This window comes from Trichosurus vulpecula, chromosome 4 (assembly GCF_011100635.1).
Source record: "Trichosurus vulpecula isolate mTriVul1 chromosome 4, mTriVul1.pri, whole genome shotgun sequence".
Taxonomy (NCBI): domain Eukaryota; kingdom Metazoa; phylum Chordata; class Mammalia; order Diprotodontia; family Phalangeridae; genus Trichosurus; species Trichosurus vulpecula.
In genome coordinates, this window is record NC_050576.1 from 54,465,205 (window position 1) to 54,492,417 (window position 27,213).

The window sequence follows — 27,213 nt, forward strand, 5'->3', positions numbered from 1 at the left end:
CAAGGCAGAAAGGACAGAGGTAAGCTTTGGAATGCTCCGTGTGAATAGCAAAGAGTCCAGTTCTGCTGGACCATAGACTTTAAGAAGGGCAATGATATGCAAGAAGCCTGGAAAGATAGGCTGGGACTAGATTATAAAGGGTTTTAAATGGCAAGCAGAGTGAGATTGCAATCCGCCTGTGACTTCTCATCCTATTTAATTCTTGTCACTGTCCTCGTAAATCTCCATCATAGAGGATGTTTATGTAGCAGTACATTGCAGGCCTTCCTTTGAGACTTTCAGTGTTTCACAGGTGGCCATGCTATCAACCAGGCAATCAGCCTGTTATGTGCTACAAGCTGGGAGTATAAAGACAAAAAGGAAACAGACCCCGCCTTTAAGGAGCTTGCCTTGTATAAGAAAAGACAGTGTGCTTCAATAGATACAGAGAGATATGTGTGCATATATATATACACACACATATATACATATATATTAAGTAGATATGTAGTGAACAGAATATCATTTGGCGTGGAGGATACTCTTGGCTTGGTGGATCAGGGAAAGACCTCATATAGAAGGTGGCATTTCATTTTAGTTTTGAAGAAAACAGGGGACCTGAAGAGATAGAGGTGACAAGATGATACGCTTCAGATGTAGATGCTGGAGTGAAGGTGTTGTGATGGGAGAGGCCATGGTCTGTGAGAAGCAGAATGAAGCCCAGTGTGTGGCTTCTACATTCTTGCTGCATAATCATAAAACTTTATTTTCTGGTCATATATGTCTTAAGTTGTGCATTAAATGAAGCAAATGATGTATTATCACTCTGTTGATCATTTGTCGTCACGTTAACATGAATTAGTTTTCCAGTTCCCTAGTAGAAACACAGAGTGAGTTGTGAAGGTGTGGAAAGGTTCTTAAAAGTACCACCAAGCATGTGGTTCTGCCTCAGTAAGGACGGGCTGGAAAGGGCGCTGGTGACTTGGGCTGCTAAGGAACAATACTGAGGGCCCGTAGGTAGAGATAAGGCCACAAAAAAGGACAAGGGATGCTAAGGATCAAGAATCCTTGTAACAGTCTCTCTGAGGGCCAGCTGCTTAGCATTTATCGTTTATTGATTAGACTCTTTTCAATTAGAAGATAATCTAACCTGTGTTTTTAATTTACATTCTCTGTTTAAGGGAGTTTTGTTGCTCACGCTCTCCTCCCTGCACTCCTGTAGTTGATAAAGTCATCAGACAGAGCAGATACCAGAGTTAATGAGGTGTTAATATATCAGCCAGGCGTCAGACCTTCTCATCCCTTTACACAATGTTTATATTCTGATGCGATTCAAGGAAGCTTTGGCAGAAAATTGGGCACACCTTTGAGGGGCTTTAAAAGACTGAGTTGCTAATGCTCCAACCTGTCTAAGCTAGCAGTGGCAGTTACCTTTGAGAGGAGATATAGCTTCCATTGTTGAGCAGAGATGTAACTTCCTGAAAGACATTGATTTTTAAAAAGGCATTTATTTAAGGCTGGAAGCAGTTTTGAGGAGTGGGACCTCTGCCAGCAAGAGAGAGGCACATAGACGAGAGACAGAGACAAAGAGAGCCCTGGCAATAGAGAGTCAAGCTGCAAAGAGGAGTGGACCTGGGGAGCCAACCCAGCAAGCAACCTGTCCAGCAGAGATAGTGCATCCAAGGGGGCTGCATGGAAACTCTCTGGAGAAAGAAAGGGGCACCGAGAGAATGCAGTGCCACTATTCTGTTTATACCTACCCTTCTCAGGCACTCTGTTTTTGTGGGAGACTGAACCCTAGATTTATGTGGGGGAAAGTTTTGCAGCTACTATTCTGATTTTGCCCTGTTAATAACTGCCTTTGCTAAGAGCTGTGTCCTCCAGTTGGCTATTAATGGGAAGCACACCAGAGATGGCCCGTGAGCCAGGGGTGCTACATTTCTGTGGTTTTAAAGTGCAGTTTTAAAATGCCACATATCTAGTTAAAGTTGATTTGACTTATACAGTTATGTCATATGAAAGGTAGGGAAAGTTGACAAATTGCAGAGAAATTCTAGGCGACTGTAGACATTTTTGTTACTTTAAGAAACATTGCTTATTTGATGTACTTGTTTGATGAATCAACATGGGGGGCCAGGGGGATGAAATCAAAGAAATGTGCTACGATTATCCACTTTCCGTGTTATCCATCCTCTCCACTTCACCTTGCCTCTATCCAGGCCTTTGAGTTTTCCTGGGGTTACTTCTTATCCACAGTTTCATTTCCTGGGAAGACATGTAAATGTCTCTTGATTTTTTCTGATTGTACAAATTACTGCTGAAGAAGGTACCTGCTAATTTGTTGCCCAGGCTCCTAATGATCTCTAGCTTTCTTTTCCCCATATTTTAAGAGTCATAGTCATTTCAGGACTGCTTTTTGCATGTTTGCTATGTTTATGTTATATTTAGCATTGGTACATATAGGAGCTTGAAATTAAGATAGTCCATGAATTTCATAGCTTGTAAGTTATCTTGTGGTTTTATAAAATGTGTCCATTTCCAAGCTTCAGAACAAAAGAACTTCTCATGAAAATTAATGATTGTAATTAACTTAGAGTCTTTTAAAATTGTAAAATTTATTTTTCAAATTTAAAACCGTTTATTTTCTCTCCTCTCCCATTAAAAAAAATCCCTGTAACAAATATTCATAGTCAAGCAAAACAAATTTCCATATTGGTCATACCTAAAAATGTATGTTTTATTCTCCATCTTGAGTTTATAATCCCTCTTTCAAGAGATAGGTAGCATTTTTCATCCAATTGTTCCACTGGAATCATGATTGGTTACTTCATTGATCAGAGTTCTTAAGTTTTTCAAAGTTGTTTGTCTTTACAGTCTTGTTTCAAACTGTACATTTTATTTCTTATGGCACAGTGACATTCCATTACATTCATATATCATAATTTATTTAGCTGTTTCTCAGTAGATGGACACTCCCTCAATTTCTAGCTCTTTGTCACTACAAAAAGAACTTCTGTAAATATTTTTGTACGTATGAGTTTTAAGGACTATATTTTAAGAATAAAAAAGCTAATAATACTAACAGAGGGAAAGAGAGAGAAGCAGTAGTGCCTCAGAAAAAAGGGGAAGATTTTTCAGCTATAAAGTACAGAGTTGCTAAGATGCCCCCTTCTTTTTCAGGTAACTTTGTTTACATTGAAAACTAATCTGAAAGCTCTTTTATCTAACTTTCAACTGCCCAGCATTTCAATATGGAGCACAGAGCAGCTTGTCTCTTTCCAGTGCTTAGCTTTTAATCAGTTACATTATCATCACATAGACATGTGTGAATCTCAAATTCAGAGGCTAACTTTGGAGACAATTCCCTTCATATCTCTCTGATAGTTTACATACGGAAAGTGTTAAGCCCTAAAACAAAGGCTTGGGTGATGGCCTCCGTTTCCATGGGCATCTGTTTAACAGCTGGGTTATGGTGTTAAGAGGGAGTGATCTTTATCTAGTTAGGGGGATTTCCACTGTTTGAGGTCCTCACGTGACTGTTTATGGGGAGATACAGGACTCCCAGTTATGGGCGTGGATGCTTTTGCCCTTGCTTTTACTGGGTGCTCTTTGTCATCTTAGAGACAGAACAAGGCTTTCTGTTTTTCTGCAGATGGTTATGTGCCCTCATAAACTCCCACTTATAGTGTCTAAGCCACCCTCAGCCAAAAACTGCAAGATATAGAAAGAGAAGTTTATAAAATATGAAATTCCATCCTACCCACATCGTTTTGTACTTCCAACTTTTTTTCATGTCTACAGTACCTAACAGGTGGTATCTGTTTGTTTTTAATTTGAATAGTATATCCATTTGGACCTTACCTGATACCATGACAAACCTCTAGACTCTATTGTTTCCCTTTAGAAATTCTTAAATTCTGTATGTAAAACTTACTTTTATATATGAACCATGAAACTTTCTCATTTTTAAGCAGTTTTTGAGTGTTTATTATATGCAAGACATATGGTGGGCTGCAGGTCAGGAACAAATAAGTAAATTAAAAAGTCCTTGCCTACCAAGAGTTTGCAGTCTAGTTAGAGATAGAAGATGTACACATAAAGATACACTGGCAGCATAGGATGATTGCCATCATCAGATGGTGGTATTTGAGCTGAAGGAATCCAGGGATTCTGCGAGGTGGAGGGATGAAGATAGAGAGAACTCTTGACATAGAGGATAGTTAGTCCAAAGGATTGGAGACAGGAGATGAATATATTTAAATGCCAAACAAGGGAGTTTATATTTAATCCTGGAGGTTTGAGTTTGAATAGGATCAGTAATGTGGTCAGACCTCCACATTAGAAAAATCATTTTGGCAACTATGTCATGGATGGATTGAATAGCAGAGAGATTTGAGACAAGGAGACCAATTAGGGGGCTGTTGCAACTGTCCAGACATTATAAAGGCCATTAGAAGGTCCTGAACTACGTTTTTATGGTTGGAGAGAAATTAACACATATGAGAAAAGTTGTGAAGGTAAAGATGACGAGATTTGGCAGTGGATTAGATGTGTGGGGTGAAAGCAAGTGTAGAGTCCAGGATGGTATCTATTAATTGGAAGTATGGTGGTACACTTGACAGTAATAGGAAAATTTGAAGGAAGGGTGATTTGGGAGGGAGAGGTAAAATCAGTAATTTTTTGGACATGTTGGGTTTGAGATGCCTACAGGACATCCAGTTTGAAATATGTAGCATTTGGTGATGGGGTGGAAACTGAAGGTCAGGAGAGAGACCAGGACAGAATATATGAATATGAAAATCATCTGTGTAGAGATGATTATTGAACCCATGGGAGCTGATGAGGTCACCAAGTGAAAGAGTGTAGAGAGTAAAATAAGAGGGTCCAAGACAGAGCCTTGGAGTATACCCACATTTAGTGGGCATGCTATGGATGAAAACTGATCCAGCAAATGAGACAGAGAAGAAGCAATCATACATATAGGAGTAACTAGAGAGAACATTGTAAAATACCAAACAGGCCCAGAAAGGAGACACTATCCCAGAGAAAGTTGCTTAACAGTGTCATATTCCGCAGAGAGGTCAAGAAGGGTGAGGATTGAGTAAAGACCATTAGATTAGACAATTAAGAGATTGTTAGTAGGACTTCATGCCAAAGTGGCCACCTGAACCAGGCCACTCAACTGTTACACATCAGTAAAACCTTAAGTTTGCACCAGACCAAATAATCAAGAAATCCAGTGACAGTAAACTACAGTAAGTATAGTTCTTCTACCTCAGAAATACACAAAAAGTCGGCTAAAGCCAAGGCAGTAGGATAGTGGTACCTCAAACAAGATGAGCTCCAGTACAACCAGAGTATATAGCCTGCAAGGCTTTGTGTCCAAAAGCAGCAAGAGCAGAAGGCTCTTCTAAGAAAAGCCCAGGGTGATCAAATGCCCCAAGGTTGGTTAGTGTGACATGTAAAAAGTTCAAGAGACATCGTTTCTGGGTAATTTAATCATTTTATTAATACAGCTAACATGTTTATTAATAAAAAGAGGTCAGTGGCACTCTCAAATGCCAAAGACCCCTCATGGTGGTGGGCTCACAGTTTACATGCCCTTGGAGGAGCAGGTGTTTCTGGGGGTGGTAATCAACTTTGGTTAATAATTAATGAGATAATGAATATTACAGTGAGGGGATGGGCTAGATTACAGTGAGGAGAAACGTGGAGGCCCATGACTTGGATCACCCAAATCTTAGTCAAGGAGACTTGCCAATTTCCATATCATCTGGTTAGCAAAAGGATGAATGAATCCACATTTTCCCAGACCTAAGTAAACACAATAAGCAGGAATCCACAGTCTTTTCCCAAGATTTCCCATACTGGTTGATTTCTGGATGACATCCTTGGTCCTGTTTCAATAATTAGTTATTAATACAAGAGAGAAATAATCATTTCTTTCATTGGAAGCCCCAGAATGGGACCTTGGAAACTCAAAAGAAAAAAAATGGATTTTCCATGGGGATAACATCTAGGAGAAATTAAATAGACTTTTGAAATGAAATAAAAGCTCTTGAGGAAGTAGCTCAATAGCTTAGAAGAAAAAATGTTGAAACTTAACCAAGAAATAGAATGCCTGAAAATTAGAATAGACCAAGCAGAAATCAACAGCTTCATGTGACAGCAAGAAATATTAGAAAATATGATATAAAAAAACAACTTATCTGAAAAACAAGTCAACAGTCATTGAACTCTCCAAAAACAATGATTTAAAAAAAGCCTGGCATCTCAAATCTGTTAGAACCAAAGGACGATGTAAATATAGAACCAAATGTAAAGACCTACCAGATCTCCATTTGAAAGGAACCCAAAAGGAAGAGACTCAGAAATGTCATAGCCAGAATCTAGAACTCACAAATCACAGAAAAAAGTAAAGTATGATTCCACAAGACTTAGCAGCTTCTGCCTTAAACAAGAAGAGATCTTGAAATACAGTTTTTTGAAAGGTAAAAAGAGAGGCTTACAACCAAGAATAACTTAGCCTGAAAAACTGAATGTAGTCTTTTTTTTTCTTTTTCTTTTGTTTTGGAGGGGGGAAGGCAGGGCAACTAGGGTTAAGTGACTTGCCCAAGGTCACACAGCTAATAAGTGTGTCAGGTATCTTTGAGACCAGATTTGAACTCAGGACCCCCTGATGCCAGGGCCAGTGCTCTACTCACTGTGCTACCTAGCTGTACCAAAACTGAGTATAGTCTTACAAAGGAAAACTGACTTTTAATGGAACATAGGACTTTCAGATTTTTCCTTTGAAAATGCCAGCACTGAGGAAAAACTTTGAAAACCATCATAAGAGTCAGTGGAAACCCACAAAGAAAATTTTATTTGAGCAAAAATCGGAAGGAACTATCTAATGATATAATGCTAACATTCTAATGGGGTGAAGAAAACAAGTGTACCTTCAGGACCTTATCTTCAGAAGATATTGAGATTGTTCTGAGGGTTTAAAGGAGGAAAGATAAAGAGAGGTAGAAAGGAGGCAAAGGGCTGCGACTTGCTATTTCTTATCAGTGGGGTGCGTGAGAAGATTATGCAGACACTGGGGAAGGTTGGGGGGGAATGGGCATCATAGGAACTTCACTTCTCGGAAGTGGTCAAGAATAGGGCATTAAACACACACTTTGGCATAGAAATACATCAAACTCAACCAGGAAACAAGTGGGGATAGAAAATGGGTACTAAAAAGGAAAAAAATAGCATGGAATAGTCACAAATGAAACAAACGTCCTGATCCTGAAATAGGAATTAAAAGGGGTAAGAAAAGAAAGGAACTAGAAACTAGGGGAAGTGCCTTAGATTTCCTTCCAAGGAATATCTGAACAAATTGTGGTATATGAACATACCAACTATCGCTGAGCTGTGAAAAATGATAGAGATCATTTCAGAGAATACTATATAGTAGGAATTAACCCAGAGTAAAGTAAATAGAACCAGGATTACAGTTTATACAAGAGTGATAACAATGTGAAGAAAAGTAACTTTGAAAGACTTTGGAATTCTAATTAATGTAATGACCAACCATGTCTCCGGAGGACTTATCATAAAATATGTTACCCACATCCTGAGACTTAGATTTTTGGACATGGCTGCTGTCTAGATTGATTTTTTTGACTATGTTTATTTGTTACAGGGTTTTTTTTCCCTTTTTTTTGAATTAATTGGAGGGGGTCAAGTCTAGGAAAGTTAACAAAAATATGATCACCTATAAAAAAAGAGGATCATTGAAACGTTTTAAAATGCACAGATGAGAACAGAAGAAAATTGAAAAGAAAGCGCAAAGCATATAGTTTTGAAAGTAACAAGTAAAATTTATTTTATCTTTTTTTTTAAAGCAAAAAATAGGAAATGGGGATTCCTGGTTTCATATAGAATCCTCTCGTGTGCTGCTATGTGAAAGGAAATATTCATTTTTTGGTGTTTAAGTTCAGAATAAAAAATAAAATTTAAAATAAAGTGAAGAGGTTGGAGTCTGTGATATCTAAGATCACTTCCAAGTCCAAATCTATACTCCCAAAAAAGAGAGAGAGGGAGCTTATTGTTAGTTTCCTCTCCGTTGCCTTTTCCCTGATTTAACCATGAGGTCATTTGACCCAGTCCTGCTGACTAGTGGCAAATGTGTGCCTGGTCCAGTCCAGTTGTTCAGGCTTGTAGTTAAAACACAATATGGCGTCCAAGGGCCATAAAATATTTAGCAAAGAGAAACTGACTCAACTACAAAAAGGATTGATTAGGGATACAACATTGATTTAGATGGACGGGCTCCCCTTGATAGCCAAATCTGATTTGGAAGACTGGACATTTTTTTTTTACCTTAGGTGGGGAGGAGGTATTCCAATAATTCTAGTCCTAATCATCTGGCCCAATCAGATCCCAAGAATGGCCTCCTTACCCCTTTAGACTGGTTGACTGGTTTCTCACCAGTCAGTCCGGGCTAGTGTACATGCTAGTGCTACCACAAGGAGGAGGAGTGGAATGAGACATGTTCTTATTATTTGTTATATTTCAGATGTGGATTTCTTTTTTATGCCAAGAAAATTATCTTTCCTTATTCCAACTTTGTGCTGGTCTTTTAGCAGGCCACATCTACAGATAATATGCCATTTTATTAACTCTCAATCATCCCAGTTTATTATTATTAACTCCTAGCATATCACACCCATGAAGTGTTCAGGCTTAGTTAGAAAATCTTGGAAAGATATAGTTTGGAAACCAAGTTTTTAAAGTAATCCTAACATCACCATTGTCTCCCGTGTATCCCATAGTGAATAGTATTTTTTTAGAGAGGAATAAAAATAAGCACAAATGATAAATGCTTTTAAAGAGTCTAAAAACATGCAATGTGTAACACCTGTGGACCTCCCACCTCCACAGAGGGATAAGTGTCTTCTCATATCTCAAATCCCATTTATCTTCATAATTTTGTTACATTTATTTTTGATTTGTAGTGAGTGTGCATATTGATTCCTTAACTCTGTTTATTTCACTCTGCTTCTGTTCACATAGATCTTTTCATGCTTCTCTGTATTCATATCACAGATCATTTCTTACAGCACAGTAATATTCTATTAAATTCATATATAAAATTGTTTAGCCATTCCCCAAATGATGGGCATCTACTTTGTTTCTAATTCTTAGCTATCAGAAAATGTGCTGCTGTAAATATTTGGGGACTTTCTTCTTATTGATGACTTGTTTGGGGTATAGGCACAGGAATTAGAGTCTCTAATTCAAAGACTGGGGGGGTTTTGAGTCACTTAATTTGCATAATTTCAAATTGCTTTTATAGCTCCACCAGTAATGTATTAGTGTGCCTATCTTTCCACAGCTTTTCCAATATTGACTGTTAACATTTTTTGGTCGTTTTTATTCATTTGTAGGGTATGAGGTGAAACCTCAGAGTTGTTTTGATTTGCATTTCCCTTTATTATCAGTGATAATTGAACATTTCTTCTTGTATCTGTGCATAGTTTACAGTTGGTTTGAGAACTGTTTGCTCATATCTTTTGACCATTTATCTGTCTAATTTAGGTTATTAGTCTTAGATATAGTTACTAATTGTTTATGTACCTTGGATGCCAAACTCTTTTCAGCAATATTTGAGACAAAGATTTTTTTCCCCATTCACCACTTCTGTTCTTACTCAAGGTACCTTAATGCTATCTAGACAGAAGCTTTTCACTTTCAAGTCTTCAAAATTATCTATTTTATCTTTTGTAATTTCTTCTATCTTATTTGGCTGACAACAAATCTCTTACCCATAGCTTTGAAAGTTACATGATGTGTTTTTCTTATTTTTTTTACAGTATAAACTTAATAATATTAAGGTCCTGTATCCTGTATTTAGAAAGTGTTATGGAGTGTGATATGAGGTCTTGGTCTAAGCCTAATGTCTGCTTGACTGCTTTCCTAGCAGTTTTTATTGAATAGGGAGTTTTTCCTTAGGGAATTTTTTTCCGCTTCATCAAATATTGTTTTATTGAGTTCTTTTGTTTCTAAATCTCCCTTGTCTGGTCTGTTCCATTGATCTTTCTCTATTACTTAACCCATACTAGATGGTTTTGATGATGGCCGCTTTACAATATTTGAGGACTGAAAGTGTTCTTACATCCTTACTTTTCATCATTTCTGCTTAATATTCCAGGTCTTTTGTTTTTCCAAATGAATTTTATTATTTTATCAGGTTCTGTAAAGGATCCCCTTGGTCATTTGATTGGTATAAAAGTATAAATTAATTTTACAGTAATACTGTGATTTTTTTTAGATTGCTTATTCTTTGAGCCATTCAAGTTTATTTCTATTTTATAATTGAATCTATACAAATTTTTTGTGTGCTTGGGGAGATTGACCCCCAGATATTTTATGCATTTTGTACTTACTTGGAATGGATTTCCTGTTCTGTTATTGCTTCTTGTGTTTTATTATTATTTTATAGAAATGCTGCTGATTTTTGAGGATTTTTTTTTTTTAGCTTGCAGCTTTACTAAAGCTATTATTTGTCTCAGTCAGTATCTTCGTTGATTCCTTGGGATTTTCCAAGTAAACCATCTTATCATCAGTAAACAGGGATAGTTTTATCTCTTCTTTACCTATCTTTATTCCTTTCTCGCTATTGTTAGCCTTTCTAGAGCTATATCAAATAATAGTGAGGAAAGGGGACATACTTTCTTCACTCGCAGATTTCTTGAAAAAGGGTCTAGTATATTCCCATTGCATACAGTGCTTACTTTTGGTTTCAGATAGATGCTTTTTGTGATTTTTTTTTAAAAAGTCCTTGTATGCCTATGCTTTGTAGGGTTTTTAGCATAAAAAGAGTTTTGTCTTTGTCACAGGCTTGTTCTGCATCTGTTGAGATGATCATGTGGTTTTTGGATATTTTGGTTTTTAATATTATTGATTATGTTGATTCTTTTTCCCTAAAGTTAAACCATCCTTGTATCCTTGATATAAATCTCATTTGCTCATAATGAATGATTTTCTGAATAAATTGCTATAGTTTGATAGAATTTTTTTTTGAGTACAGGTTCATTAATGACATTGGCTTACAGTTTTATTTCCATGTTTTATCTTCCCTTAATTTAGCTATTAGGATTATATTTGCCTCATAAAACAAACCCACTAGGGTTCTTTCTTTCTCAGATTTTGAGAATTATTTGTGGCGTAAGAGTACTTGACTGTTATTTTTTAAAACTTTGGTCTCATTCTTCTGTGAATCATCAAGACCAGAAGTTTTTTCCTTTGGTAGATTCTTTACAGCTAGATCAATTTGCTTTTCTGAGATTGAGTTATTTAAGATCCCAATCTTGTTTCCTGATAATTTAGGTTTTTTGAAGATTCTCATCTCTTTCTTTTGTTTTCTCAGTTTTGTTACCATATAACTATGCATGGTATGTTCTGATTATTTTTCGTGGTTTTTTTCTCATTTTGCTGTGATTTCACCTTGCTCATTTACTGTTTTATTGATTTTATTTTAAGGGTTATCAGTTTTATTAGTCCTTTCAAGAAAATATATTTCAGTTTTAGGTATCATCTCTATGAGGGGTTTTTTGTTTCCAATTTTTTCCCCTCTAATTTTAAGTATCTCCTTTTTGGTGCTTATTTTAAGTTTGTTTATGTGTTGGTTTTCACATTTTTAAAAATGTATATTCAGTCCATTAATCTTCTCTTTCTATTTTGTTAACATGTGATTATTATGATATGATTTTCCCCTTGAAGACTGCTTTAGCTGTACCCAGAAATTTTGATATGTTGTTTCATTATCATTTTTGCATAGTTATTGTTTCTATGATTTGTTCTTTGACTCACTCATTGTTTAATATTTTTATGTTGTCTCCTTTTTGGGCTGTGTCTTTTGTTTGTTATCCCTAACCCACTTTCTATTCTTATTACATTATTGCCTGTAACAGATATATTGACCATTTCTTCCATTTTACATTTGTTTGCAGTTTCTTTATGCCTTATTACATGATGAGTTTTTGTAAAAGTTCAATGTGGTGCAGAGCAGTAGGTATATTCTTTTTCTGTCCCTTTTAGAAGATATCAAAAGTCTTACTCTAGTTTTTTCCAGAAATTTATTCAGTTCTATATTTCCCTTTTGTTTATCTTTCTATTAGACTTATCCAAAACTGATAAAGGGATATTGAAATCTCCTATCATTATTCTGTTGTTTTCTATGCCTTCTTGAAGTGCAGATAATATATAGATAAATAATAAATTTCCTTTACGAATTTAGATGCTAACACATTTGGAACATATAAGTTTATTACTGATAATGGTTTGTTGTCTATGGTTCCTTTTAGCATAATATAATTTCCTTGTTTATCCCTTTTTATTTTTCAAATGTTTGTTTTTGCTTTGTCTGATAGTATGATGCCAACTCCTGCTTTTTTGGATTCACTTGATGCGTAGTGCATTTTTTTCCATCTCCTCAATTTTATCTTGTGTATGTTTTTTTTAAATGCGTTTCTTGTAAGCAACAGACTGCAGGTTTTGTTTTCTTAAACAATCTGTCATTTTTCATTTTAGTGGGTTGTTTAATCCATTCACATTCACAGTTACTAGAGTTAGATTTATATTCCTCTACATCTGTCTCTAAAATTCAGGTATTTTTCAAGTTATATTTTCCCCCTTTTCTGCTGTAAACACAATATTATATTCTTTCAGTTTCTTTACTTTGATCTTTTTTTTTTAAGTGTCCTTATTCCTACTAGTTCTCTTCTCCTCACTCTTTATCCCCTCTTTCTCATTTGTTATCCCTTTCCCTTTAGAATTTTATTTATTAGTTTTTTTCCCTCTTCCTTTTTCCCCTCTCAGTTATTCAAGTAGATTCCCCCTTCCTCTCCTCTACTTTGAGGTCATTCTAATTATTAGTTTTGGGGCTTTTTTAAGTTTTATTTTTTTACACCTCTTTCCAAGAAAGGAATTCTCTCATTTTCTTCATTAGCCATCTTCTCTTTCTGGTTATTCTAGACTTTTTGTTCTCTGATTCATGATTGTTATAATTTTTTTCTTTATTATTATCATATATATATATTTATTTATTTTTTTATTTTTAGTTGACAACATTCAGTTCCACAAATTTTTGACTTCTAAATTTTCTCTCTCTCTCCTCTTTCCCCCACCCAAGATGGCATGTAATCTGATATAGGTTCTACATATACCTTTGCATTGAACTTATTTACATAATAGTCCAGTTGTAAAGAAGAATTATAACTGATGGGGTGAACATGATTCCTATAATTATCTGGTCTCTCTCTTTTCTCTATACTCTCCCTTCTAGGTGCTTTCTGCAACTGCCTTGTTTGTAGGGTGTTCCCCATGAATTCCTCTTTTCCATTGTGCCTCACTCTCAGAAGAATGCCAGTTATGGCAGATGTCTAGAGAGGACACTGTCCTTTGGTATAAAGCCCTTCCCCCAGCACTGATCTCCCTTTATTGGCCTTTTTTTTCTACATTTGCCTAGAAATTTCCTCCCTGTTATCTGTGTTTTCCCACTCCTCCAGGTGCCAGGTGTAACAGTGGTTCCAAGTACTTCCCTCCCAGAATAAGTAGACCTTTTAGTTACAAAATCCTGAAGTCCTCATACAGTATAAGGTCCTCATCTCCCTTTACCCATAACAGCTTTCATCAGTGGAAGTCCCACCTCCAAAGCAAGACTTCCTGTAATATGACAGAAAAAGAAAATGATAAATGTTGGAGGGGATATGGGAAAATTGGGACACTGATGTACTATTGGTGGAGTTGTGAACTGATCCAATCCTTCTGGAGAGCAATTTGGAACTATGACCAAAGGGCTATAAAACTGCATACCCTTTGATCCAGTAACATACCACCACTAGGTGTGTGTCCCAAAGAGATTAAAAAAAAAAGAGGGGGAGACTTTATACAAAAATATTTGTAGCAGCTCTTTTTGTGGTGGCAAAGAATTGGAAATTGAGGGAATATCCATCAGTTGGGGAATGGCTAAACAAGTTGTGGTATATGATTGTAATGGAATACTACTATACCATAAGAAATGATGAGCAGATGATTGATTACATGAACTGATGCAAAGTGAGCAGAACCAGGAAGACAAGGGACTTACCTGATCTGGTGCAGAATGAAGCAAGTAGAGTCAAGAAAACAATACGTATATAGACTACAAGAATGTAAAAGCAGGTTCAGAGCAATCAGGTGAAAGTTGCAAAGTTACAAAGAAAAAGCATGGTCCCAAAGAAGACATATAAGAAGATAGTCTTATCCCACTCCTTTGCAATGGTGGGAGGTCCATGGATATGGAGCATTGCATATATTTTCAGACTTTTTCATTGCATTAATAGGTTGTGCTGAATATTTCTCTCTTTTTTTAAAAAAAAAATTCTTTGTAAAGAATGACTGTGGGAAGGGGCAGAGGGGGAAATTTAGATAATTCAAAAACAAAACAAAACAAAACAGACTATATCAGTGAAAATGTATTTGAAAACCAATTAGAGCTATCCAGATATGAAATGGACTGTTTTAGAGGTGGTGAATTTCCCATCAGTGGAAGTCTTCAAACAAATACTGGATACTCTTTTATCAAAAATGCTATAGAAAGGATTACTCTTCAATAATGATGGCTAGATGACTTTTAAGGCTCTTTCCAACTTGTAGATTCCATGATCCTAGGGGAACCTCCCAAAAAAATATTTTGAACCTGGATATCCAATTATTGTAGATCAGTTTGCTCAGCTCGAAACTCTCGAAGGGACTAACTAAAGGCCATCTGTACAGAGGGCTCCTTGACCAATATGGAGAAATTCTACTCTCTACGGAGAAGGGGGCAAATTATATTTGCTAGTCACTCCAAACAGAATTATAGCAGACCAAGCTCTGCTCCCAGTGTGGACAAGTTTGTAATTTGACTATTTTGTTAACCCAAGATTTTAAATACCAAGAGGCATTTTACCCACTAATGCAGATGAGTCAAGTTATTCCAGCTGGTGATTAAAGTTTAAAGGGCACAGAATTTTTTTTATTACATTTTTTTTCTGTTTATAGTTTTAGTTGTCAAGAGCAGTGTTTCCCAGAGTATACTTTAGGGACATATTATAGGTTTCCTTAATTCCTATGAGTGTCCCAAGACAAAAAATGCTTTATAGCAAAGAAACCCTAGTGAAGCGAGGGTGAATTTAAAGAAATAAATACCCTAGAAAGATGGAGAAGCTTGGGAATACAAAATGAGGGGCATCCCTCATTCAGTCAGATATCACTGGAAGAATTGTTCAGTGCCCATTGTTCATCAAGCTTGTCAGCTGGAATGATAACCTCTCTATCCCATTCCTTCCTACTCCATCCTAACCTACATACTGGATCATAGAGGTAGGGGGATTTCTGTAGTTCTAACCATGATATTTATACGTCTCATACTTCATTTTTGCTAAAATGTACCATTTGTGTGGATTTGCATCTTGCCTGCAGAGACTTTGCTCAGGAATTTGTAAACTCATGGATTACCACAGTCTCAGGAGATATGCTTGCCCTTACTCCAATTTTGGTTATACAACACCTCAAGGAGTGTGGTATGACTTCTTCCACACACACATCCAAAAACTAAAACTGTTTTGCTTTTAAAATCCATATTTAAATTTTCCCTTCTAGTAGTTTCAAATTTTTCTTTTCCCAATGAACTAGGTGAGTTTCCTGTGGCCTATGACTTTGGTTGTGTTATGTGCTGTATAGCTTAATCCTCAGGAAATCCACTTCCTACCAGTAGTCAGGAGTATAGTGAATTCTCTGAAGTAAAACATCTTGTAAACATTATGTGTGACAGACTCTCACATACTTAAACTTGATGCATTTTGTGTTTGAACTTTATCCTTAAGATATTTCTTGTGATTGCCACATCATTTGCACTCAAAGAAATTATGATTTATAATAAGTTTAAGGTTTAATTATCTTATCTCAAATTCTCACCTTTCTGGGTCCCTGAATAAGTTCTTTTGACAGTCAACAAAGTTCTGAATTTTGATTGCCTAGTATGTGGGGGGTGGGGTAAATAAAAAAGAAATATCTTTTCAATATAAGGAAGGTCCTGCTAGATTTATTTTTGTCCCCAGTACTCTTGGTTTGTCTTAATCAAAAGGGAAAAAAATCTTAAGTCAAATATAGATTAGATTCTTTTTTCTGTAAACACAGAAAGTTTTCTGGGCTTCATTTTCCTTCTGTAAAGTAGAGAAGAGGCCAAGATGGTGACTGGAAAGAAGGGACTCGCTTAAGCTCTCCCCCAAATCCCTCCAAACACCTGTAAAAAAATGGCTCTGAACAAATTCCAGAGCTGTGGAACCCACAAAATAGCAGAGGGAAGCAGGTCTCCAGCCCAGGACAGTCTGGGTGGTTGCTGGGCAGCCCGGCATGGGCTGTGCCAGGACCAACCAGACTGGGAATCAGGCAGAGGAGGTCTTAGGGCCATCAATCATTGAGCTGTGGCAATTACCAGACTTCTAAACCCACAAATGCCAAAGACAAGGGAGCAAGTTAGTGGGAAAACTGCCAGATCAGGGGGAGAGAAGAGCATGGTCTGGCCCCAGCCCTGGAGTTGCCGCCACAGTGGCAATGGCAGCAGCAGGAAGCTCCTGCAGCTGCTTTGAGAGCTCCAGCGTCAGCAGCATCCGGAGTCCCTGGCCCATGCGGTAGGAGGAATCAAATGGCAGATCAGAGCAGGAGTGCAGGGAGCACTTTGCTGGCACAGAGGCAGGGTTCTCTTGCTTTGCCCTGCTTGGTTCTGGGTTATGGTCCTGGTTAGCAGTTCTTGGGGGAGGAAGAGCGCTGGTTTGGCAGAGCTTGCTTGCAGTGACTGCTAAGTAGAAGTAGCTCTGAAAACAGCGGCTCAGCCCCTAAAGCTTGGGACAAAGTATTCTCTGCTCTACAAGCAGTCATACCCTGACAGAAACCTCAAGGGTCAAATAGTTGGCTAGGAACATGAACAGGCAGTGCAAAAGGACTCAGACTCAGACTCTAGAGTCTTTTTTTGGTAACAGAAAAGATCAAAACATACAGCCAGAAGAAGTCGACAGAGTGAAAGAGCCTACATCAAAAGCCTCCAAGAAAAATATGAATTGGTCTTAGGAGGAGCTCAAAAGGGATTTAGAAAAGCAAGTAAGAGAAGTAGAGGAAAAATTGGGAAGAGAAATGAGAGTGATACAGGAAAATCTTGAAAAACAAGTCAATGACTTGCTAAAGGAGACCCAAAAAAATACTGAAGAAAATAACACCTTAAAAAATAGACTAACCCAAATGGCAAAAGAGCTCCAAAAAGCCAATGAGGAGAAGAATGCCTTGAAAGGGAGAATTATCCAAATGGAAAAGGAGGTCCAAAAGACCCCTGAAGAAAATGCTACCTTAAAAATTAGATTGGAGCAAGTGGAGGCTAGTGACTTTATGAGAAATCACTAAATTATAAAACAGAATTAAAGGAATGAAAAAATGGAAGACAATGTGAACTATCTCATTGGGAAAAGCACAGAGGTGGAGAATAGACCCAGGAGAGATAATTTTAAAAGTATTGGACTACCTGGAAGCCATGATCAAAAAAAGAGCCTAGACATCATCTTTCAAGAAATTATCAAGGAGAACTGCCTTGATATTCTACAGCTAGAGGGTAAAGTAGCAATTGAAAGAATCCACCGATTGCCTCCTCAAAAAGATCCCAAAAAGAAAACTCCTAGGAATGCTGTTGCCAAATTCCAGAGCTCCCAGGTCAAGGAGAAAATACTTCAAGCAGCCAGAAGAAACAATTCGAGTATTGTGGAAACATAGACAGAATAACACCAGATCTAGCAGCTTCCACATTAAGAGATCGAAGGGCTTGGAATATGATATTCTGGAGGTCAAAGGAGCTAGGATTAAAACCGAGAATCACCTGCCCAGCAAAACTGAGTATCATGCTCCAAGGCAAAATATGGATTTTCAATAAAATAGAGGACTTTCAAGCTTTCTCAGTGAAAAGACCAGAGCTGAATAGAAAGTTTGACTTTCAAACACAAGAATCAAGAGAAGCATGAAAATGTAAACAAGAAAATCATAATGGACTTACTAAAGTTGAACTGTTTTGTTTACATTCCTACATGGAAATACAGTGTTTGTAATTCATGAGACCTTTCTCAGTATCAGGGTAGTTGAAGGGAATATACATATATATAGACAGAGGGCACAGGGTGAGTTAAATATGAATGGATGATATCTTAAAAATAAAATAAAATTAAGGGATGAGAGAGGAATATATGGAGAGAGGGAGAAAGGTAGAGATAGAATGGGGTAAATTATCTCACATAGAAGTGGAAAGAAAAAGCAGTTCTGTTGGAAGGAAAGAGGGGGCAGGTGAGGGATAATGAATGAATCTTGCTCTCATTGGATTTGATCTGAGGAGGGAGTAACATACACACTTAATTGGGTATCTTACCCCACAGGAAAGTAGGGTGAAGGGGATAAGAAAGGGGGGATGATAGAAGGGAGGGCAGATGAGGGGAGGAGGTAATCAAAAGCAGGCACTTTTGAAAAGGGACAGGGTCAAGGGAGAATATTGAATAAAGGGGGACAGGATAGGATGGAGGGAAATATGGTTAGTCTTCCACAGCATGATTGTTGTGGAAGTGCTTTGCATAATGATACATGTGTGGCCTGTTTTGAATTGCTTGCCTTCTTAGGGAGAGTGAGGGGGGAGGGAAGAGGGGAGAGAATTTGTAACTCAAAGTTCTAAAAGTGGATGCTCAAAAAAAAAAAGTTGTTTTTGCATGCACCTGGGAAATAAGATATACAGGCAATGGGGTATAGAAATCTGTCTTGCCCTACAAGAAGGTAAGGGGAAAATGGATGGGGAGGAGGAGGGAGTGGGGTGACAGAAGGGAGAACTGACTGGGAAATGGGGCAATCATAATATATGCCATCTTGGAGTGGGGGGAGGGTAGAAATGGGGAGAAATTTTGTAACTCAAAATCTTGTGGAAATCAATGTTGAAAATTAAAAATATTAAATAATAAAATATGTAAAGTAGAGAATAATATATGTAGTATATTACTATAGAGATGTGAAGCTCAAATGAAATTGCATTTAAACACTTTGTAAACTGTAAAGTACCATGTAAATATCAGCTCTTATGATTTTTCTTTGTACAAATCTCAATCTCTCTCTCTCTCTCTCTCTCTCTCACACACACACACACACACACACACACACACACACACACACACACACAAACACACCATTAAAATATGCTGGCTTACATAGGGATTTCTCTTAGTAGCTAAATGGGGAAAAGCCTCTGGTTGTTGGATCTAATTTAACCAAAAATTGTAGAGCTTGATGAGGACCCCAAAGCTTTAACACAGACATTGAACTTGCATGTAGTGTTTTCAGGCTGTTATTTTTCTAGTGACCTTGCCAGGGCTATCAGGTTTGAGGTGAGTGCCAAAATTGTCATTCTGTCAAAGTGTAAACTTTGGCTCAGTGTATGGCCATCTGTTGTGCAGTAATAATTTTGATTTATTCTTCCCTTGGTTGACACATACTCATGGAGCAGATGCAAGCCTGTAAGTTCTCTTTTATTAGTTTATAGTTTTACTACATACATTAATGATACAAACAGTGCATTCATATTAGTATTTATATTAACCTTTTCCAAATCAAGGATGAGTAATGCCTTTTGCTTATGTTTTTAATAAGATGGGAAGCTCTAGACCAGAAAATTTTAATAGCTTTTTTTCATAGTCACAATTTACTTAATTTTACTGCCTCCACAAACTTTATTTTCAGGGTATGTCAGATTTTTGTATGATTTCAAATTTCTAATGGCAGTTACTTCAATGAATGGACAGAATTGGACTCAATTCAACAATTTCTCTAACTACTGGAAAATAAGCAGAGAGTTTAGTGGTTGCAGATGAATAATTTTTAAAAGTAAGGGAGTTGCCTAGTATTAATGCTTTAACTCTCCTCCCCCACCAGTTTAAAAAAGGAAATGTCTCTTATTTTAGTCTTTGACCTGAAAGGCAGTATGTGAGATGACGTATCATTAAAGAACAAAAACTTTCTAGGACAGAAACCTAGATTAAAGAGACTGTGACACAATTAGTCACTTCTCAGAGGAGTCTGGAGCTATTCTCTGAAACAAGGAGCGATGGCATTTTCATAGTGTAATGGAAAGAATGCAGGGTTTAAAGTCAGAGAATATTGGTTCTATTGCTACCTGTGTGACTGAGCAGAGTGCTTCACCTTTCATCTGTGAAACAAAGGGGTTGGACTAGATGGTCTTAAAAATCCTTTCTTGGTCTAAACCTGTGCTCCTCCAATGCTATGAAAACAGATGTTTGAATTATCTATTTTAGAGCTCCAAGACATGCAGCAAGGAAGTCCATCATCGCACCATGTATGGTTTACAGCTCATTCTTCATTCACTCAGATAAGTCAGTACCTGACTTCAGTTGTCCATAGCTTTGGTTTGCTACTTCTGTTATGCACATACCACATGTCATTTTGTATTATGGTTACTTGTGTATATGTATTATTCTTCCCTACAAGATTATGAGTTCCATGGGGACTCCTGACACAGTGAGCTGCTCAGTAGATGCTTAGTACGTGCTTATTAAAGTTGGGCAACCTAGTGCAGACTCCACACCTAGGTCACTTAACCTGTGGGAAACTGTTTCCTCATCTGTAAAATAAGGGGGTTGGACTCAGTGACTTCTAAGGTCTCTTTCATTTCTAAATCCTGTAGTGTCTAGCAAATATATTAAAGAAGTGTGTGTGGTGGCTTATCAGAGGAAGTAGATTCCAACATTTTTTCAATTTTAAGCTTCCTAGTTTTCCAAATAATCATACAAATCATTTCAACATTTGATGAGAAACTAAATACATACATATACATACATACACACACACACACACACACATATATATACATATATATATATATATATATATATATATATATATATACACACACACACCTTTTCATGTTTAATTACATATTACCACAGTAGCCCTCGTTCAGGTAAAAATGTGGTGATAATCACTCTCAAATGCTTTGTGCCGTCTCTGACTGAGGGTGTTCAAACTGGTGTTCCAGTCCCTCCATGATCTGACTCCTCCTTGCCCCCAGTCTTTTCAGCTTAGTCTCATATTTTATTCCACATGTTCAGTGTTCCAGCCAAAGTAGATTGTCACTTGAAAATGTCCTGCAGATGTTTTCCATTTCTTTACCTTTCTTTACTCACGCTGTTCCATATACCTTTTCCTATTTACCTGTTAAATCCCTAGCTGTCTTTTAAAACAACTCAAATGCCCCTTTTCCGGTTGTACTCTAGGTGAAAATGACCTCAGGCTTCATATCGTACTTTGGTTTTTAATCTTTCTAATGCACTCATTGAAGTTATCTGTACATGTGTCATGAAGTTAGGAATTTATCTTATAATAATTAACAGTGCTTTTCACAGGGTAAGCATTTATTAAATGTTATGGGATCAAATGGTATGCTCTGAAGTATAGTTAAATTCTAGAAAAAGGTCCCAGGGGCTCAATAAAAATGGCATATTACTGGGTATGGTGGTGCATGCTTATATCTCATCTGCTGGGAAGGCAGATGATTTCTTGAGCTCTGGAATTCTGAGCTCCAATGGGCAATGCCAATTTGTGTCCTTACTAAGATGTGGAATCAGAGTGGTGAGCCCTGAAGTAGGGGCCACCAGTTTGCCTAGGAGGGTTGGTCTAACTCCAGTTGAAAGCAGTAAGTCAGAGCTCCCATGCTGATCCAATGGTGGGATCCAGCCTGTGAGTAGACCCTGCACTTCCAGCTTGGATGAGATGAGGACACTCAGTCTTTAGGGGAAAAAATGCCTCTTTCCATTTTCAAGTATTACACCACCTTTTATCTCAAGCTCAGTTTCCAGACTGAAATATTTTGGTATTCTTATCTAAATGTTGTAAATAAAGAGTAACTAAGAAACTGTTGGTTTTAATACTGATCCATTCAATTGAGTCCCTGATGACATTTCGGAGTAGTCAAACTTAATCTGAAAACTTTATTTGGTAATTGTTGATTTCTTCTTGAAGTAGGACCAGAAATATTATCCTGTTTAACTCTAATGGGAGAGGCTCTTTGGTGTAGTTTTTCTTCTCATCTTTAAAAGTTCATGCCTTTATTATGTTTGGGTAATTTTAAATAACATTTAATGATGGACTTTCTGAGAAGCAGTGAGTTTTGCTGAAATTTTTAATATTGTTTTCCTCTCTTGAAGTGGAATTCTTTTCCTATTGCATTAATAACATACTCAAAGAAAAAAGAAAAAATATAGGAGATTGTGTGATACATGTGTAGCCATAATGGCCTTTGTTTTCTTTGAATGACTCAGCTTACCTCATTGAGCCTCTGGACACTGTGGCTTGCTCTTCCGGGGCAGGACCAGACAACTTCCTGTGTGAGGAGTCATGGGGCTGGCTGAGGGGAGGTGTTAACGGCTATGCTAGGGGGAGGGGCCAAGTCAAGAACCAATCGGCCCTGGTCGTTCAGGCGGTGCTTGATGATGTCAAAAACTCTATAAGAGGGGAGAGGACAGCTTGAAGATCCTCTCTTTTCCTTTTCCGGTTGGAGCCAGCGACAGTTACAGCCACAGCCACAGACACAGCTGAAGCAGGAGCTGCCAGTAGCAGAGCTGACCTACGGGAGGAAGCTGAACAAAGACTTCAGGCCATTACAGAGGCAGTTACAGAGGCAGTTACGACAGTTACATCAGTTACAGCCACAGCCACAGACACAGCTGAAGCAGGAGCTGCCAGTAGCAGAGCTGACCTACGGGAGAAAGCTGAACAAAGACTTCAGTCCAGTGGGTAATCTTATTACCATAGAGGGGGAAACATGATTTTGCTTTACGCAATCATGCTTCTCTGTAGCCTCCTGGTTACTCTTTCAAGGCGTACTTATTGGGCCTGGAAGCTTTTGATCAATATATCAAAATGGGGTTGCTGGTTCATGGGTTGGTTACTGTGGAGCCTAAATAAATGTTTTGATTCTTCTGCCTTCTACTTTGAGAGTTTCTTATATCCGGCGGTTCCGAACGTTTCAGACATGTTTATGATCCTCTTTGAGATTATAAACTCTGCCCTCCTAATACAACATGGTGATTAAATGAAATTTAGCTTTAGTTTTGTAAGAAATATTCTGTGAGGCATATTGGAACCTTTCCTCCTTTGAACTCTTTCCAGCACTGATAGTCTATTTTTTTTTCATCTCTTCCACACCACTTAATTTAAATATGTGCTATTTTGCATCATTTGGTGCCGGAGAACCTGTCTGTTAGTTAGTAAATACTTGTTGATTAATTGTTAACCCAAATCAAGCTGCGCTTGTTTCTAAGGATGATACTGTCCATACAGAGTATGTTCTGTCTAAAAAGAGTGAACCCAAGGCATCTGAAGAGACTAAGGACCTCAGAATCCATATACTGCAGCTGGACATAAATTTTGCTCTTTGTAGAAAGAGGATGGACATGGAAGCAGCCACATTACACTTTAATATACTGAAATTTACTTTTTTAACCCTAAGTACCTGTCAGGGTTTAGGAAACTAAAATACTAAATGTGGTTTATGTGAGATGAGTACTTTATGAACATGCTGTACAAGCTTTCCCTCATACAACTTTTCCAGTGTAGTTCCTACTGCACCAGATTTCCTGATGTTTCACTAGCCCTGAGGAACTTTCAAAAGGAATGAAAAAATAAGCATTTATTAAATGGTTACTTTGTGCTAGGCACTGTGCTAAGTGGGGGCAAGCAAATAAGACCGTTCTTACCCTGAAGGAGTTTACATTCTAATTGGGAAAGAAAGCATACAAAGGAGAACTGTAAAGGGGAATGGATGGTACTTGTATGGCACATGGTTTGGAAATGGCCTAGGAAATGAGGTAGAGGCCTCTACCCTCAGAATGAATCTGCAAATCTGCTATGCACAACTTGCTGTTCTTTCAAAAATACAACAAAATTATAATGTAAATTTCTTTTTCTCTCCCTCCTCTCTCCCCCCACCTCCCAGAGATGGCTACCAATAGACACAAATAGGTGTGTGTGCGTGTACATACGCATGTACATACAAACATACATATATACATACATATGTATACATACATATGTACACCACCTTTTATACATATGTGTGTAAAATTATCCTTTACATCTGTTTATCAGTTCTTTCTCTGGATGCAGATAGCATCTTTCTCCATATGTACTTTATAGTTAACTTGGGTATTTACGATAGACAAAATAATTTATAGGATAAGGTGAAAACTCACGCATCAGAGCTCAGGGTCCCGTAGCAGGGTACAAAATTTGTGAATACCATAAATTAAAGTCTTTTCTGGTTTGTAAAACTTCGATAATTGATACATTTATTTAGGCTAACTACATTAATTACATATGTATGTTCAAGAAATTATTGTCTTTTTATTTTAAAAAGTCCTTTTTTTCTAGCTCTTTTTCCTATAATAACTTATTTGAAATTTAATGAAGAGAGAAAGATGTAATATTCATAAGCCCGTGTTTTAAAAATGACCTTTTTACTGGGACCTAGATCTCAGCAGGACATGCAGCATTAAGTCTGACTCTATCCTTAACCCATGACCAATGGTATTTAATTGTGTTTATTTTACCAATGCCCTTAAACTTGGGGTTGATTGAGCTTTGTCTCTGTCACTGACTCAAAGATATAAGAAACTAGGGGGAGGGATTGTATTTTAGCAATTGTGTTCCTGTTCAGTTTTAAGAGTATAAAATTATATTTAAATTATTAGGAGCTAAAATCTTGCAACTTAACGTTAAGAACACGAAGTTGTATTTTTCCTTGTTTAAAATGTATCTTACAAAATATCCCAGATCTTTACATCTAACAATGTGTTTTTTCCAAGAACTCCCTTGCCACTACCCTCAGAATCTGATAGAATGACTTCGCTAAGTTTTTTTTTCTCATAAAAACACTCCTGAGAAATTTATGAAAATGAGAGTGATAATTTTGTCTTAAACCACATAAAGTATAAGTAGTAGCAATGCTTTATGTGCCTCAGTGGCAATATACTTTTCACATCCAGCACTTAAAATTTTTTTTAAAAATTTTAATTTATGGAACAAAACAAGCATTTGCATAACATAGTACAATAAAAAAGACGGTTGTACATGAAGCTGCAAATCTGCTATGCACAACTTGCTATTCCTTTCAAAAGTACAACAAAATTATCATGTAAATTTCTTTTTTTTCTCCCTCCTCTCTCTCCCAGAGATGGCTACCAATAGACACAAATAGGTGTGTGTGTGTATGTGTGTATACATATATATATATACACAATATACATATATATGTGTAAAATTATTCTTTACATCTATTTATCAGTTCTTTCTCAGGATACAGATAGCATCTTTCTCCATATGTCCTTTATTGTTAATTTGGGTATTTATAATAGACAAAATAATTTATTCACTCAAAGTCATTCTTAAAACAATATTGCTGTTACTGTATACAATATTCTCTTGGTTCTGTTCATTTTGCTCTTCATTATTTCATGCGAGTCTTTCCACATTTTTCTAAATCATTGAGTTCACCATTTCCTATGTCCCAGAAGTACTCCATCACAATCATGTGCCACAACTTGTTTAGCCATTCCCCAGTCGATGGATATCCCTGCAATTTCTAGTTCTTTGCCACTACAAAGAGAGCTGCTATAAACGTTCTAGAACGTAAAGGTTCTTTTCATATTTTTAAATATATGGAATAAAACAAGCATTTCCATTACCTAGTACAATAAAAAGATGATTGTACATGAAACTGTACTCTTATGAGTTCTCCATATCTCACATTTGTATCATTACAAATTCTTATATTACATTTTAAATCATTGCATTCTAAATCTTTCTGTGTCCTTCAAATGTAACGGGAGCTCTAGCGCTTAGCACAGTGTCTAGGACATGGTAAGACTTTAATCAATGCTTTAATGACCATCATCATTGTCATCATCATCCATTAATCTTTGTTGAAGGAGTGAATGATTGAATGAGATACTAGCAAGTAGAAATTCAGGCAAACCTGTGAAATTCTGGTTTGGCTTAATTAAACTGGTTTCACTAGAATGATAATGTGAGTGTCCTCATTTTCTGCAGCTCTGAGTTATCCACGTCACTAAGGAGAAGTGTATATAGATTAAGTAAAACAAGGGGTAGCCCTCATCTGTTGGTTATACACACATATATTCTCAAATATTTTCACACTCACCTACCCCAGTTTCAGGATGTAAACCCTTTCTGATTTTTAGCTTTGGCATCTCAAGACCTACCTAGGTGGTAGAAAGCAGCAGGCCAAAGTCAACACATTTGTACTGAGTGATACATTACGTTCATATTTTTTTTCTCTTGATTACATATTTGTCCCAGTTGCTCTATTAGCTTTTTTAAAATCAGGAATTGTATCCATTGTTTTTTTTTCCATTGTTTAATATATAGCCCCAGGATTAGTACATAGCTTCTATACCCTTTGAATATTCAATAATTGATTATTGAATAATAGAGAGTAGAGGCCTTTTTTGTTGGCTTTTAGGGTTGTTATGTCATTTTGTTTTGGTTTGGGAAAGACACATCTGTGACTGTTTATCAAAAACTGGCAATTTTTTGATAACCTGAAACTATTTAAAGAGTTTATGACTTCTAGGGCAAGTTTAAGGGGGAAAATATAATTAAAATCCAAGGATACCTACATTTGTGTTAAATTATAATCACTTCCTACATGAGGCTTTTCCTGTGTTCCCCTTTTTGAAATTTATTTGTATTGATTTCAATAAGTATTTATTAAGTACTTTCTGTGTGCCAGGTACCGTGCTAGTGATAGGAATGTAAACACAATATTAGGTAGATTCTGCCATGAAAGAAGGAAGGTAGCAATAGGGATGACCTCCAAAATGGAATTAAGAAGGGTCATTAAAGCATTTTCAAAAATGCAGAAGAGAACCAAGAATATCTTTGATAGTAACATTGAATTTAATGTTTTTAAGGAAGCAATCTATATAATATTTACAGTTCTGTTCCCTTTTTATGTGGAAATGTTCTTTTTTGGTGTTTATTATTATTATTTGGTGTTCAGAATTAAATAAAATTTAGAAGTTTGTTAAATGAATCAAATAGGAAGGGGTTTTTTGTAAGCGTATTAGGAATACT

At 36.9% G+C, this 27,213-nt stretch overlaps 1 protein-coding gene across 1 annotated transcript in view; it reads left to right on the top strand.

Annotated features, from left to right (window-relative positions):
* The window catches only part of ATF6 (activating transcription factor 6), a 210,106-nt gene that overhangs the window by 140,436 nt on the left and 42,457 nt on the right, over positions 1-27,213 (top strand). The gene's annotated exons all lie outside the window — the stretch shown is intronic.